This window comes from Bufo gargarizans, chromosome 5, assembly GCF_014858855.1.
Source record: "Bufo gargarizans isolate SCDJY-AF-19 chromosome 5, ASM1485885v1, whole genome shotgun sequence".
In the NCBI taxonomy this organism is placed as follows: domain Eukaryota; kingdom Metazoa; phylum Chordata; class Amphibia; order Anura; family Bufonidae; genus Bufo; species Bufo gargarizans.
Genome location: NC_058084.1, coordinates 415,524,262 through 415,541,796, shown reverse-complemented (window position 1 = coordinate 415,541,796; position 17,535 = coordinate 415,524,262).

The following is a 17,535-nucleotide window of genomic DNA, read 5'->3' as shown; positions in this document are numbered from 1 at the left end:
TGCTACCGCCTCTTCCGTTGCGCCCCCCAAGCTTCCCAGAACCTATTTAACGTGCCAGGTGAGACGTTGCCATGCTGTGCTGCGGCTGTTGTGCCTGGAAGCCAAGAGCCACACCGGTCCTGCAATGCTTTCAGCTCTGTGGTCACAGGCCGATCAGTGGCTAACCCTGCTCAATTTGACAGTTGGTGGTGTGCGACAACAGTGCCAATCTGCTAAGCGCACTGAAGCAGGGCAAAATGACACACGTGCCATGCAGGGCACACGTCCTGAACTTAGTCATGCAGCAATTCGTTGCCCAATACCCCGGGTCCAGGACGTTTTGCGGCAGGTCAATAAAATCTCTGGCCTTGCGGCGACACCACCTGCCTGTCAGACATCTGATTTGTGACAGCCCGACGCGCTGAAACTCCACCTTGTATATGCTTGATAGGTTGCTCCAGCAGCAATGTGCCATTAACAACTACCTGTATGATCTATGCAGCAGGACAGGTTCTGGGGAGCCTGGTTTCTTTTCACTGCGCATGTGGCTGCTCATGTGCGACGCATGCAGACTTCTGCGGCCATTTGACAAGATCACCAAACTGGTCAGTCGTAGCCAGGGCGCCATCAGTGACATCGTACCTTATGCCTTCTTTCTGGAGTGTGCATTGCGTCGCTTCATTGATCAAACAGTCGAGGAGCAGGAAGATGAGGAAGTCGCAATGCTGAATGAATTCCCAGGGGGGCTACTCCATCTGAGGAAAGTCAGCAGGAGTCTGAAGAGGAGTCAGAGGAGGATGTTGGCTGGGGGGAGGAGGAGGAGGAGCAAGAAGAGCAGGCTTTGAGAGGGACTTTAAACTTTTCGGGGATCCCTGGTGTTGTCCGTGGCTGGGGGGAGGAGACCTGGGCGATGAGCAGAAGCCAGAGCGCTCCACTGCTTCCAATTTAGTGCATGTAATGGATCTCCTGGCACCCCGACCGTGTACCTCCGTCGATAGATGCTCCTAGTGCTTTCCGAGGACTCCAAGCACTCCACTTGACACTGTACGCACTGCGGACCCCACGAACCGTCGAAGCTTGGTTGAGGTCTCACTGTCTCCTACCCACCCTGGACCTACGACAAGGCTCCAGGCTCCAGTGGGTGAACCTCTCCTAAAACCAGAGAGCAGGAACAGCTCTTACAAGAGCTAGTAGTTATGCCAGGGGAGTATAGCAAATCTTCAGTGTATAGCAATCCCCCAGTTTTGATCAGTTATCCAAACACCAGTCTCAACATGATGAAGGATAAAACAGGAATCGTTAATTTCTAACGATAATTTGTTTTCCCTTAGTCCTAACAGCAGCACACAAATATCCCTCCCTAATTTACATCATACTTGTTAAAGACACAGTGGACTGGGGGGTGATCTCCTCCCTTTCAGGGAGCTGAAGATCGTTTATTGGTTCTTGGGCTCATTAAAAATTCCGCCGGTCCTACCAGTCCACAGGGGCAGTTAACCCCATCTGTGCTGCTGTTAGGACTAAGGGAAAACAAATTATCGTTAGAAATTAACGATTCCCTTACGTCCTACCAGCAGCACAGATGGGGAGATAGCAAGATAAAACCCCTAGGGAGGGTCCTCATGCCTGGCAGAAGTAAGAACTGTCTGCCCGAAAGCCGAAAACTCTGCCATCCTAGCATCTATCCTATAATGGGAGATGAAGGTTGACTCAGAGCTCCAGGAGGCCGCCTTACAGATCAACTCTAAGGGGAGAAGGCTTCTTTCCGCAACCGAGGTGGAGACCGCCCTAGTAGAATGGGCTCTCACAAACTCGGGAGGATCTAAGGTTTGGGAGACAAAAGCTTCCTTAATGGCCTCCTTGATCCAGCGACTAATGGTGGCTTTAGACGCTTTACGGCCTTTAGACTTACCGGCAAACAGGATAAGGAGATTCTCATCTATCCTGAACTCTCTGGATCTATCCACATAGATCTGGAGGCATCTAGAAATATCCAGCGGATCTCTAGCTGGAGTATCAGAGGAGGAGGCTGTAAACAAAACTGGTAAGGAGATTACCTGGTTGATATTCTGAAAAGTAGGCACCTTAGGTCTGAAGTATGGTAGAAACTTCAGGAGTACTCTGTCCTGTAAGAAAATAATATATGGATGAATTGCAGAGAAAGCCTGCAATTCAGAAACTCTTTTGGCTGAGGCTATAGCCAGAAGAAAAACCATCTTTAAAGTCAAATATTTGAAATCAACCTCCTCCAAAGGCTCGAAGGGGGAAGATGCTAGACCCCTGAGCACCAGAAAAAACTGAAAGGAGAGGGGAGGGGGACACCCCACTCCCCGACGGTCCCCAGGTACAAAAAATCGCCGCAATCAGCCTAAAATAAAGGCAAAGAAAGAGAGCCAAAAAACGGGGCGATCCTATATAGACGAAAGGAGCCCCTGACACTCTCAGCTCCCTGAAAGGGAGCGATACGCCAGTCCAACCTGTCCAAAGGACAGAAAAAAACACAGTGGGCTGGGGGGTGATCTCCTCCCTTTCAGGGAGCTGAAGATCGTTTATTGGTTCTTGGGCTCATTAAAAATTCCGCCGGTCCTACCAGTCCACAGGGGCAGTTAACCCCATCTGTGCTGCTGGTAGGACGTAAGGGAACACTTTATTGAGGGCTACTCGCCCGTATTTATGCAGGTCCCCATCTGGTGGACACGCCCCTAGGGGACCAGAAGGGAGACTGTGACACAGGACAGATATGCAGCAATTCAGGATACACAGACACAACACATCCCCACAATGCATCATGGTTTCCTCCTCTCTGCCCTGGAGACACCCGAGGAGCAATTCAATTATCTCTCAGGACAAAGGGAAATCGCCAATACACATGTGGAGACAACAGGACAAAAATCACCATTTAAACACACAATGGGACAATGGCACAATGGGACAATAGAAACACACCCAGCATATTCCTCCCCTCTGTCTAGGAGATAATGGAGTCAATTTCTGTATCTGCTCAACTATCTCCTACGCTGAAAAGTTACACTTCTTATAAATTGTTACAACTTTGTGAGTTTACATTGTACATACATATAACTTATATCAATTTAACCAGTATAACTTGGGGACAAACCTTTCCAAAATTCACTTGAATAGGTTAAGGGGTTTAAAAGTTAGTGAAAGTATCTTAAAGGGCCGTAATCCTGAGGCAAAAGGATGGTAAACAGGCCTCTCCAAAACCCAGTGGCGAGGTTGGTTTCGCCACAGTGCAAATGGGGGCCTTTATGCTCCAGTGTTTGAAGAAGGACCCCCGTATAAAAAGCATAAAGGTAAAGGACCAGTACTGGGTGGCAACGTACTTAGACCCCCGGTACAAACACAAAATGGCAGACATGTTACCAGCATCACAGAGGGCTGTCAGAATGCAACATTTCCAGGCCTTGATGCGAGAGATGCTGCATTCTTCTGTTACGGGCACTAGCAGAGGAATTTCCACCCACAGCGAAACAGGTGTGGGTACCAATCCTACCGCGCCTGCAAGAAGAGGGCGGTTTGAAGATGTGTTGGTCACTTCGGATATAAGATCATTCTTTCAGCCAACAGCCGCCCTCCGGATCCAGCCTCAGGGAACGCCTAGACCGACAGGTGTCCGACTACATCGGGTTAACGGACGATGTGGAGGCTCTGAGAAGCGAGGAACCCCTGGACTACTGGGTGTGCAGGCTTGACCTGTGGTCAGAGCTGGCACAATTTGCCATGGAACTCATGGCTTGCCCCTCGTCGAGTGTCCTGTCTGAAAGGACGTTCAGCGCAGTAGGGGGGATTATGACCGATAAGCGCACTCGCCTAGCTCACGACAGTGTGGACTACCTCACATTTCTAAAAATGAATGAGGCATGGATCTCTGAGGAATTCAACACCTGTGATGACCACGTGTAATAGAATTTCCTCATGTCAGCCCACACATATCCGCCACCACCCAGAACAAAGAATGGTCCTTGTCTTATGTATATACAGCGGCATAAAATACCTTTTCTGTCAGGTGAATACTAAATTTTTGGGGCCTGTACTGGCCTACAGTAAAATTTGTATCCAGTGACCGCCTAATGTACCTCCAGCCCACATCATCACAAGTTCTTTTCTGTCAGGTGAATGCCTAATTTGTATCCAGTGACCGCCTAATGTACCTCCAGCCACATTATCACAAGTTCTTTTCTGTCAGGTGAATGCCAAATTTTTGGGTCCTGTACTGGCCTACAGTAAAATTTGTATCCAGTGATACAGACTATGGAGACACTAAAACATGTTTTTTTTTTTTTTTGTTTCAAAAATGATATTGTGTAAAACCTAAATAAATAAAAAAGTATACATATTAGGTATTGCCACGTCTGTAAGAACCTTCTCTATAAAAGTACCACATGACCTAACCCCTCAGGTGAACACCTTACATCACAAAAAGTGTAATAGCAAGCGATAAAAAAGTCATATGCACCCCAAAATAGTGCCAATCTAACTGTCATCTCATCCCGCAAAAATGATACCCAACCTGAGACAATCGCCTAAAAACTTAAAAAACTATGGCTGTCAGACTATGGAGACACTAAAACATGATTTTTTTTTGTTTAAAAAAATAATATTATTGTGTAAAACCTAATTAAAAAAAGGTATACATACTAGGTAATTTCCGCGTCCGTAAGAACCTGCTCTATAAAAATAGCACATGATCTAACCTGTCAGATGAACGTTGTAAATAAAAAATAAAAACTGTGCCAATTTGGCAAATTTTCCATTTTAATCCATTTATTCCCATAACAAAGCAAGGGTTAACAGCCAAGCAAAACGCTATATTTATTGCCCTGATTATGTAGTTTACAGAATTGCCCCATATGTGGTCATAAACTGCTGTATGGCCACACGGCAGGGCGCAGAAGGAAAGGAACACCATATGGTTTTTGAAAGGCAGTTTTTGCTGGACTGGTTTTTTGACACTATGTCCCATTTGAAACCCCCCCGATGCACTCCTAGAGTAGAAACTCCAAAAAGTGACCCCATTTAAGAAACTACACCCCTCAAGGTATTCAAAACTGATTTTACAAACTTTGTTAACTCTTTAAGTGTTCCACAAGAGTTAATGGTAAATTGTGATGAAATTTCAGAATTTCTATTTTTGCCTCACAAAAAGTGTAATATAGAATAACCCAAAATCATATGTACCCTAAAATAGTACCAACAAAACTGCCACCTTATCCTGTAGTTTCCAAAATGGGGTCACTTTTTTGGAGTTTCTACTCTAGGGGTGCATCAGGGGTCTTCAAATGGGACATGGTGTCTAAAAACCAATCCAGAAAAGCTGCCTTCCTTTCCTTCTGCGCCCTGCCGTGTGCCCGTACAGAAGTTTAGGACCATATATGGGGTGTTTATATAAACTACAGAATCAGGGCAATAAATATTGAGTTTTGTTTGGCTGTTGAACTTTGCTTTGTTACTGGAAAAAATGTATTAAAATTGAACATTTTCCCAAAAATTAAAATTCTGAAGTTTAATCTCCATTTGCCAATAACTCTTGTGGAACACCTAAAGGGTTTGTAAAATCAGTTTTTAATATCTTGAGGGGTGTAGTTTCCAAAATGGGGTCATTTTTGAGTGGTTTTTATTATGTAAGCCTCACAAAGTGACTTCAGACCTGAACTGGTCCTTAAAAAGTGGGTTTTGGAAAATTTCTGAAAAATTTCAAGATTTCCTTCTAAACTTCTAAGCCTTCTAAGTCTATAAAATGGCATTCCCAAAATGATCCAAACATGAAGTAGACATATGGGGAATGTAAATTAATAACTATTTTTGGAGGTATTACCATGTATTATAGAAGTAGAGAAATTAAAACTTTTACATTTGCAAATTTTTCCAAATGTGGGGTAAATTTGGTATTTTTTATAAATAAAAAATAATAATTTGACTACATTTTTAGCAGTGTCATGAAGTACAACATGTGACGAAAAAACAATTTCAGAATGGCCTGGATAAGTAAAAGCATTTTAAAGTTATTCACACATATATTGACACTGGTCAGCTTAGCAAAAAAATGGCCTGGTCCTTAAGGTAAAAATGAGCCCAGTCCTTAAGGGGTTAAAGTCAATGGGGCCCGCCGCGAACGCGCGTTTGCGAAACGTCCCGGCCGATGTTCGTCCATCACTACAAAACGTCCCGCCCAATTTTCGCCCATCACTTCATCTATGTGTATGGGCATATCCTGACTTCTCCCCAAGAGCAGGTGGAATTTACTGTATAACATGCCTGACTTTTATTCTTAACAGTGATAAACCATCAGAGGAGTCTGGCAGCAACGTATTCCCATCTCCCCATCAAACACACAAGCATGCTCAGTCCAGCCCAGTATGCATGTGTATGGAGGAGACAAAACAGCTGAACAAATGTTTGGTGGAACTGCCTGCCGGATCCGAAAAATCTGTATGCAAACGGATATCATTTGTTTCTGGATCCAGATGCGGATCCATCTGACAAATGCATTGCAATACCGGATCTGTCTCTCCGGTGTCATCCGGAAAAACGGATTTAAAGGTCAGTGCATGCGCAGACCGGGAAACTGGATTTGTTTTTCCGGAACACTTGGTACCGGAAAATGAATACATTTTAATGGAATATAATGCCGGATCCGGCAAACCGGCAAGTGTTCCGGAATTTTGCCCAGAGAAAATACCGCAGCATGCTGGGTATCTTCTATGGCCAAATACCGTAAAAGGGACTGAACTGAAGACATCCTGATGCATACTGAACGGATTGCTTTCCATTCAGAATGCATTGGGACAAAACTGAAGCGTTTTTTTCTGGTATTGAGCCCCTATGACGGAACTCAATACCGGAAAACTTTAACGCTAGTGTGAAAGTACCCTAAGTGTGATGTAGTGACGTTATAGCGCCTGTTGTGCCTAGCCACCGGACATACCAGAGCAGATCTCTGAACACAGGTCTTCTCAGGTCTATCCGGCGGTTAAAGGGAACCTGTCACCTGGATTTTGTGTATAGAGCTGAGGACATGGGTTGCTAGATGGCCGCTAGCACATCCGAAATATCCAGTCCCCATAGCTCTGTGTGCTTTTATTGTGGAAAAAAAACAATTTGATACATATGCAAATTAACATAAAAGAGTCATATCTTACTTGTGTGACCAGAGAAGAGTCATATTTTTAAGCTCTGACTCATTCTCAGGTTAATTTGCATATGTATCAAATCAGTTTTTATACACAATAAAAGCACACAGAGCTATGGGGACTGGGTATTGCGGATGTGCTAGCGGCCATCTAGCAATCCATGTCCTCAGCTCTATACCCAAAATCCAGGTGACAGGTTCCCTTTAAGCGCAGGAGGTGTAAGGCCACTTTCACACGGGTGAGTTTTCCGCGCGGGTGCAATGTGTGAGGTGAACGCATTGCACCCGCACTGAATCCAGACCCATTCATTTCTATGGGGCTGTGCACATGAGCGGTGATTTTCATGCATCACTTGTGCGTTGCGTGAAAATCGCAGCAAACTTTATTTTGTGCGTTTTTCACGCCACCCAGGCCCCATAGAAGTGAATGGGGGTACGTGAAAATCGCAAGCATCCGCAAGAAAGTGCGGATGTGGTGCGATTTTCACGCATGGTTGCTAGGAGACGATCGGGATAGGGACCCGATCATTATTATTTTCCCTTATAACATGGTTATAAGGGAAAATAATAGCATTCTAAATACAGAATGCTAAGTAAAATAGGGCTGGAGGGGTTAAAAAAATAAAAATACAAATTTAACTCACCTTAGTCCACTTGTTCGTGCAGCTGGCATCTCTTCTGTCTTCATCTGTGAGGAAAAGGACCTTTGATGACATCATGGTGATGGATCATGTGAATGACCATGTGATGAGCGTAGTGACGTCATCAAAGGTCCTTTTCCTCACAGATAAAGACAGAAGAGATGCCGGCTGCGCGAACAAGTGGATTAAGGTGAGTTTAATTATTATTATTTTTAACCCCTCCAGCCCTATTGTACTTAGCATTATGTATTCAGAATGCTATTATTTTCCCTTATAACCATGTTATAAGGGGAAATAATACAATCTACACAACCTTGAACCCAAACCTGAACTTCTGTAAAGAAGTTCGGGTCTGGGTACCACAGTCAGTTTTTTATCATGTGCGTGCAAAACACATTGCACCCGGGCGATAAAAACTGAACAACGGAACGCAATCGCAGTCAAAACTGACTGCAATTGGGTACCTACTCGCGCGGGTTTGCCGCTACGCATCCGGACCTTATCCGGACATGGTCGTGTGAAAGACGCCTAATGGCGTCACTGCATAGCACCTGTCTGCACTAAACCACTGGTCACAGGGTGAATGGTGGAGCAAACTGCTCCGCCATTGTATTGAGCTCAGTCTGCCTGTGTAGTTGGAGGAGGTATTAGAAAATAGATACATATTGTATGTAATGCCCCAACAGATTGCGTCTCCACTGTCTAGAGAGAGATATAGCTATATTTTCTATTAACTTAGAAGTAGGAATGAATGAATGAAGGTGCCTGGGCTGCTCCACCTGCTTCTCTATGAGATCACTACACCCAGGGGCGTAGCTATAGGGGGTGCAGAGGTAGCAGTCGCTACCGGGCCCAGGAGCCTGAGGGGGCCAAAGACCCTTGTGCTGTATAAGAAGACACACAAAGCACTGAGGGAAGGGGAGCCCAAGCCTAACTCTTGCACCAGGGCCCATGAGCCTTTAGCTACGCCCCTGACTACACCAATACTGGGGGAGGGGAAGGTAGCAGGGGAGCTACAGAGCATGTTGGTCCAGAGGGTGCTGCCAGAGAGGAAGATGTAATGTACAGAAAAAAAGAACAATTGGGGTCATTTATGAAACTGGTGTAAAGTAGAACTGGCTTAGTTGCCCTTACCAACCAATCAGATTCCACCTTTCATTTTTCACAGCTCCTTTGGAAAATGAAATGTGGTTTCTGATTGGTTGCTATGGGCAATTAAGCCAGTTCTACTTTACACTAGTTTGATTCATTTAAAATGCTCTATTCTCTGCATAGTAATACTTTTCATGGGATAACTCCTTTCTCATGTTTGGCATGATCCCAGCTGCCATATGTTCAACACAGCAGCTTTAGAAATCTGGCTTATTTTGTGCCAAAATCTAGCACATTTTGGTACAAAATGTTGCAACTTGTTTTAGACGTAATATTGCAGCAAATGCAGAAAAAGCATGATCCTCTGTGCCATGCCGTGCTTAAAAAGAGGGCGACTTATGGAGAAAGTGATGTGGCTTGGTGAAATGGGGCGTTCTGCACTTTGTTTAAACTGATGATCTATCCTCATTCAAGTGAACGGAGCTTAGCCGCGCCCAGGCAAGTTGATACTTGTCGTGACGTCACTGGTCCGGCGGTAAACAGTGAGAAGGCCGCGGCGCTGCTTGAGCGCTGCTGCCTTCTCAAACAGCTGTTCGGTGGGGGTGCCGGGTGTCGGACCCGCGCCGATCAGAAGCTGATGATCTATCCAGAGGATAGATTATCAGTTTAAACAAAGTGCAGAACACCTTTAAGATGCCAAAATTCTATTGCAAATTAAATCAAGAGGCGGTATAAAATAAAAGAGGGAGAGTTATCAAAACATGTAAAGGAAAACCTGCTTAATTGCCCATAGCAACCAATCAGATTCCAACTTTAATTTTTCACAGCTCCTTTGGAAAATGAAAGGTGGAATCTGATTGGTTGCTATGGACGACAATGGCAGTTTTCCTTTACACGTGTTTTGATAAATCTCCCCCAAAGTGTCCAGTCAAGCAACCGGTTAGTCATTGCACCTGAGCCACTGTGATAACTTTAGTACATAGTTCAGCAATGCCCGGCACTCCAGCTGTTGTGAATACAACTCCCAGCATGCTCCATTCTCTTTTATGGGAGTTTCAAGAACTGACAAGCAAATGTGTATGCTGGGAGTCGTAGTTACACCAAGGCTGGGGTGCTGGAGGTTGCTGATCCCACTTTTAGCACATCTTTAGACTTGCCATCTAAAGGGTCTTTTACATGGGATTGATTGAAAGGAGCGCTCATTCCTGATCACTGGCCAATGTAAAAGGCCACCGATTATCCCACAAAATGATTTTACGGCGACATAAAAATGACTTTTTGTGAGCAGCAAATCTCTCTGTGTAAAAACGAGACTTGTATATCGTCTATAGGCCCTTGTTTGTGACAGAAATTGCTTCATGTGAAAGGACAAGAGATGAAAGAATCAGAATCGGGATTTAACCAGAATTTTCAGAATTTTCTATAGAATCAGATTTTTAGGTGATTTGATTTGGGAGAATTTTGATGGGGTGTGAGAGAGAAAGGGAAATAAGTAGAGAGAGAGAGAAGAAAGAGAGAGGGAAAACTAAAGAAGAGAAAGAGAGAGCACAGAGCCTAGAGAGAGAAAGAGCAGACAGAGAGAGGAAGAGACCAGAACAGGGGTGGCCAACCTGCGTCTCCAGCTGTTGTAAAACTACAATTCCCTTCCTACCATGCCCTACTGTAGGCTGGTAGGTGTAGGTAGTCTGGGCATGCTGGGAGTTGTAGTTTTGCAACAGCTGGAGAGGTGCAGGTTGGCCACCCATGGACTAGAATGTCATCCACAGCTTTTTATGGCAATTGAAGCACTTTTTATTTGGGTCAAATTGATTCGGGTCTGAATAGAGTTGAATGGTTGATTCTGTCAAATTGGAAGTTAATTTAATATACACAAATTGTCTCATCTCTTTTGGCAGATTTATCATAAATATATGCCAATTTTCTGGCATGAAAAGTCGCAAACTGCATGCTTGGAACCTTTTCAACACCGCTTGTGCAATCATTTTTGTGCAAGAAGTGTTTCTCTTCTGCCTTTGCCACTTTCCAAAAAAGGGGGCATGGTGAGGGCGGGGCCAGAGTCCCTGCCACATTTATCTTCTTTATGTCTAGTTTTCTGGCGTAAAAGAACTTAGAACTACTTTATCAGTATGGATTCATGGACTGCGTTTTTATGACAAAGTGTATGAAGAGTACCATCTTACAAGGGGGACCTTATTTCTACTGGGGGCACTATAGTGGCATTATTATTACTGGGGGTACTGTGGGGGGCACAATAAGGGGCGCATTGCTACAAATGGGTGCTGTCTTGGGTGGCATTATTGTTATTGGTGGTACTGAAGGAGGCACTATAAATATTGAGAGCAGTCTTGGAGCACTATCACTATGTGGGGCACTATCGATATGGCCCTATTATTTTTACAGTATAGTTCTTAGGGGCGTTAGGGAGCACAGCGGGCACAGTATTGGAGGTATTAGCAGGATAACAGTGTTTGGGCAGCAGGAGGGGGAGGATGATGGAAAAGTGACGAATCTAAAATATCTGTGTGGCAAACTCTGCAGAGACAACACAACGCTGAAAGAAGTCATCATGGCAGTCTGGAGAAGACGGGGACATCACTAGAGGTAATAGGTTTGTGGTACTTTATTCTATCAACAATAGTTTTGTATTGTATTATATTTGAAATTAACGTGGCCCATCATCTGAAATTTATTTTTTCTACGTGTAGCCCATATATCTGGCTGAGTTTGAGACCCCAGATTGAGACATAGGTTTTATCTTCCCCAGCTGGAGCCAGATTCTTCTTTCTTGAAAAGAAAGATGGATCACTCTGTCCTTGCATTGATTACCAGGCCTGAACAATATTACTATTAAAAGTAAATATCCACTGCCATTGATCCCAGATATTTTCCACCGATTACATGCTGCCAGAATCTTTACCAAACTGGATTTACGTGGTGCCTATAACCTAATTCGTATCTGCAAAGGTGATGAGTGGAAGACCGCCTTCAATGCCCATTGAAAATCACGACGAGTATTTAGTAATGCCCTTTGGACTAAGTAATGCCTCAGCTGTCATCTAAAAATTTGTAATGACAAATTCAGAGAACTTCTTTATGCTTGTGTGGTAGTGTACATTGACAACAGGGGCGGACTGGGAACTAAAAGTGGCCCCATGTTGCACGTGGGTCCAAATTGATAGAATGCGGGGCAACATAATTAGGCAGGGCCAGCAATACCATAGTGCAAAGTAATATACCACTCCAGCTGAACCAAATACCACAGTGCAGCACAAAATAATGCTGCACCACAATATTCAACTTTATCGCTGTCCTGAGGGCGATGATACAGTTGAATACATTTGAATTCAGGAGGGCACCTGTGGCTGCTGGCATAATTATTAAAAACCCAGCTGGTGGCCATGAGGAGTGCTTTGGTGGCCCTCCTAGTCATTGTCCCACCGGGAAAATTTCCCTGTAGGGTCTATGGCCAATCCGCCCCTGCTTGACAACATCCCAATTTTTTCTTCCGATTTAAAATGGGAATGATGAGACGGTTTCTGACAGTTTGTGCAGAAATTCTTTGCTTATGCAAACCTGTTCCTGCAGCTGTCCGGGTGGCTGGTCTCAGACGATCATGGAGGTGAACATGCTGGATGTGGAGGTCCTTGGCTGGTGTGGTTACACGTGGTCTGCGGTTGTGAGGCCCGTTGGATGTACTGCCAAATTCTCTGAAATGCCTTTGGAGACAGCTTACAGTAGAGAAATGAACATTCATTGCACGGGCAACAGTTCTGGTAGACATTCCTGCAGTCAGCATGCCAATTGCACTTTCCCTCAAATGTTGCGACATCTGTGGCATTGTGCTGTGTGATCAAACTGCACATTTCAGAGTGGACTTTTATTGTGGGCAATCTAAGGCACACCTGTGCAATATTCATGCTGTGTAATCAGCACCTTGATATGCCACACCTGTGAGGTGGGATGGATTATCTTGGCAAAGGAGAAGTGCTCACTAACACAGATTTAGGCTACTTTCACACTTGCGTTTTGTGCGGATCCATCATGGATGGACCCGTTCAGATAATACACCCGTCTGCATCCGTTCAGAACAGATCCATTTGTATTATCTTTAACATAGCCAAGACTGATCCGTCTTGAACACCATTGAAAGTGAATGGAGGACGGATCTGTTTTCTATTGGAAACTGAACTGATGCGTTCTGAGCGGATCCTTTTCCATTCAGAATGCATTAGAACGCAAACTGACCCGTTTTGGACCACTTGTGAGAGCCCTGAACGGATCTCACAAACGGAAAGCCAAAACGCGAGTGTGAAAGTGGACTTAGATTTGTGAACAATCTTTGAGAGTAATGGGTCTTTTTTGTATGTAGAAAATGTTTCAGATCTTTCAGTTCAGCTCATGCAAAATGGGAGCAATACCGAAAGTGTTGCGTTTATATTTTTGTTCAGTGTATCTTGAGACAGGACTCTCACACTACCTATCAAGGTGAACTTTTGCTGATCTTATTTAATTTATATTACCACGGGTAACTGCAAAAAATAATATCTTAACGGGTCTTCAGCTTTAGGAACTTGTTAGCAGATTGCTTTTCTATATTCTTAGTTAAATCTCTACTTTGGCCACTAGATGGCGAACAACGTGCCACAAATTACTTCATACAGCGTGATTTAGAAGAAATGATCATGTGATTGCCTCCAGACGTTGATGACTTGGTAAACATTAACGGGCCTACAGCATTCGTTTTTACATATGTTATTGGGTTTCATGTGAGCTCAGAATTCAAATAAATATGAATCGCAGCTACAGCGCCGTGAAAAAGCATATCACCTGGTTTCTTTTTTCATTCCTTAAAAACATGATTTAATGTAGCACAAAGGCAATCTGAGGGGGTATGGGGGACTGTCATCACAGAACTGTGACCACATAGCAATGCAGGTGTACATAGGACCCCTTAGTTCCATATGATCACACATGCCAAATCACCATGCAGGCCTGGCTTATTCCTTTGCTCAATATGGTGGTCATTTAAAACTGTATTTTTTGGTTACTGAAGCACTTGTATAGGAGGTTTCAGTTCTGGAGACCATTGGAGTATACTATACTGGCCAACATTTTAAAGTGAAACATCCAGGAACAGGCAGGGGCAAAAAAATAAAATAAAAATCACAGCACCTTTCATAGATACCCCGACTCCTTCCATACAGCACTCTGCCCCATCTCAATCATCTACCCACCGCCTCCATGCACTTCTGCCATTGGGGCTGCATCTGGTAACGCAATATTCAGACGCCACATACAATCAAAAAGCATGGATGTCTGCTTTTCAGGAGGAATCAGCCTTCCATACCAGGAGATTTACCAGCTCTTGCAAGAGGTCTATTCCTTTTCCAGGAGCCTTCCGTACGCCCCGGAAGAGTTGGAGAGTATGGAGTATACACAAAAACACTGCAAACATCTCTAAGGGTTCCTTCACACATGGCAAATTTTGTAGCAGAAATTGCAGAGACTGAAGATTAGTTCTATTCAACCTGAATGTGGCTTGCAGAAATCAATGCGCTTACTGTCAAAACAACCTTAGGCTCCATTCACACGTCCGCAACGTGTTTTGCGGATACACAGAGCCGCAAAACATGGAAAGCGGCAATGTGCGTTCTGCATTTTGCGGACCGCACATTGCCGGCACTAATAGAATATGCCTGTTCTTGTCCGCAATTGCGGACAAGAATAGGACATGTTCTATTTTTTTTGTGGAACGGAAGTGCTGACCCGGAAGTGCGGATCCACAATTCCGTGTCCGGGCAGCACATCATGCCGCCCCATAGGAATGAATGGGTCCGCAATTCCGTTCCGCAAAATGCAGAATGAAATTGCGGACGTGTGAATGGAGCCTTATTCAGATAAATGGAACGGATTTTCAGTTCCGGAAATTATCTGCACTAAAATTTGCCACGTGTTCCCTAAGGCTCCCTGGATAAATTTATCAAAGGTCACATGATGTCTTGAGTTTGTTTCACCACTTACTGGCAAGTTGCAGTTCATAAGTGTGGCCTAAGGGATTTGTCCCACCTGTGAGCTGACAACCTCAATGATTGTTACAAAAAAATAAAAAAAAATAAAACGCACAACTTACAGTCAGGTCCATAAATATTGGGACATCAACACGATTCTCAAATTTTTGGCTCTATACACCACCACAATGGATTTGAAATGAAACTAACTAGATGTGCTTTGACTGCAGACTGTCAGCTTTAATTTGAGGGTATTTACATCCAAATCAGGTGAACGGTGTAGGAATTACAACAGTTTGCATATGTGCCTCCCACTTGTTAAGGGACCAAAAGTAATGGGACAATTGGCTTCTCAGCTGTTCCATGGCCAGGTGTGTGTTATTCCCTCATTATCCCAATTACAATGAGCAGATACAAGGTCCAGAGTTCATTTCAAGTGTGCTATTTGCATTTGGAACCTGTTGCTGTCAAGATAAGATCCAAAGAGCTGTCACTATCAGTGAAGCAAGCCATCATTAGCCTGAAAAAACAAAACAAACCCATCAGAGAGATAGCAAAAACATTAGGCCTGGCCAAAACAACTGTTTGGAAAATTCTTAAAAAGAAGGAACGCATCGGTGAGCTCAGCAACACCAAAAGACCCAGAAGACCACGGAAAACTGTGCTGGATGACCGAAGAATTCTTTCCCTGGTGAAGAAAACACCCTTCAGAACAGTTGGCCAGATCAAGAACCCTCTCCAGGAGGCAGGTGTATGTGTGTCAAAGTCAACAATCAAGAGAAGACTTCACCAGAGTGAATACAGAGGGTTCACCACAAGATGTAAACCACTGGTGAGCCTCAAAAACAGGAAGGCCAGATTAGAGTTTGCCAAACGACATCTAAAAAAGCCGTCACAGTTCTGGAACAACATCCTATGGACAGATGAGACCAAGATCAACTGGTACCAGAGTGATGGGAAGAGAAGAGTATGGAGAAGGAAAGGAATTGCTCATGATCCTAAGCATACCACCTCATCAGTGAAGCATGGTGGTGGTAGTGTCATGGCGTGGGCATGTATGGCTGCCAATGGAACTGGTTCTCTTGTATTTGTTGATGATGTCACTGCTGACAAAAGCAGCAGGATGAATTCTAAAGTGTTTCGGGCAATATTATCTGCTCATATTCAGCCAAATGCTTCAGAACTCATTGGACGGCGCTTCACAGTGCAGATGGACAAAGACCCAAAGCATACTGCAAAAGCAACCAAAGAGTTTAAGGGAAAGAAGTGGAATTTTATGCAATGGCCAAGTCAATCACCTGACCTAAATCCGATTGAGCATGCATTTCACTTGCTGAAGACAAAACTGAAGGGAAAATGCCCCAAGAACAAGCAGGAACTGAAGACAGTTGCAGTAGAGGCCTGGCAGAGCATCACCAGAGATGAAACCCAGCATCTGGTGATGTCTATGCGTTCCAGACTTCAGGCTGTAATTGACTGCAAAGGATTTGCAACCAAGTATTAAAAAGTGAAAGTTTGATTTATGATTATTATTTTGTCCCATTATTTTTGGTTCCTTAAAGTATAACTGTCATATATATATTTTTTTATGTATTCAATTACCCCTTAATTTCACAGTTTACACCCTATTTTTACCTGTGATTAAAATAGTGTTGCTAGGCATTGTCCGTCTATCTGTTGAAGGACATAGGGCGCAGAAGCGCGCAGCGTGCAAGGTCACATTACAGACAGCCAGGGACTGTAAGTAAATGATTAAAGCCAGGTCCTCCCCAGCAGCTGATAACAGTGCCTGGGCTGTGTGCACTTCTCCCTGTCCCTGCGCTTGGCAGACGCTCCCTCACTCAGCAGAGCTGGAAAAGGCAGAGTTGGAGCAGCGCAGACCAGGGAAGGGAGATCTGCCGTCTGCTCAGTGTTCAAATGAAAGCAACATGTGGTAAGAGGACCCCTTTGTGCTGCAGGAGATTAACCCTTTAGGGGGAGGGCTCTGGTTACTGACACTTTTGGGGGGCTATTGTTACTGGCTAGTGAGGGCAGGCGGGATTAGCCTCAGGGTGAGGGCAGTTGCGGCCATCTTAACTGAATAGGGAGATTGCAGTTTTATGCAGACTGGTTGCTAAGGGCTGAATCTTATTAAATATGGGGTCAGTTTAACAGTAACGGATTCTGGAATATCATGTTATTAGTAACTACATATATGAAAATGAAATTAGGGTCTAAGTGTGACAGTTATCCTTTAACAAGTGGGAGGCACATATGCAAACTGTTGTAATTACTACACTGTTCACCTGATTTGGATGTAAATACCCTCAAATTAAAGCTGCAGTTAAAGCACATCTTAGTAAATATCTTGGAAATAGCTCACTAGCCCCCCCCCAGTCATAAGAGGTGCACAATCTGATGAATTCACCCTTCAAATTGTGTAACTGTCAATGTGGGATTGGCACACTCAAGACTCCGCATGTTTTGAGTGTGCCAATCCCACATTTAAAGCACATCTTGTTTGTTTCATTTTAAATCCATTGTGGTGGTGTATAGAGCCAAAAATTTTAGAATTGTGTTGATGTCCCAATATTTATGGACCTTACTGTACTTGCCAGCAGCTGCTGCCTCTTTTTTGCCCACTTCTGGTGCCTGCCACGCAAAAAGTAGCTTGGGCTCGTAATTG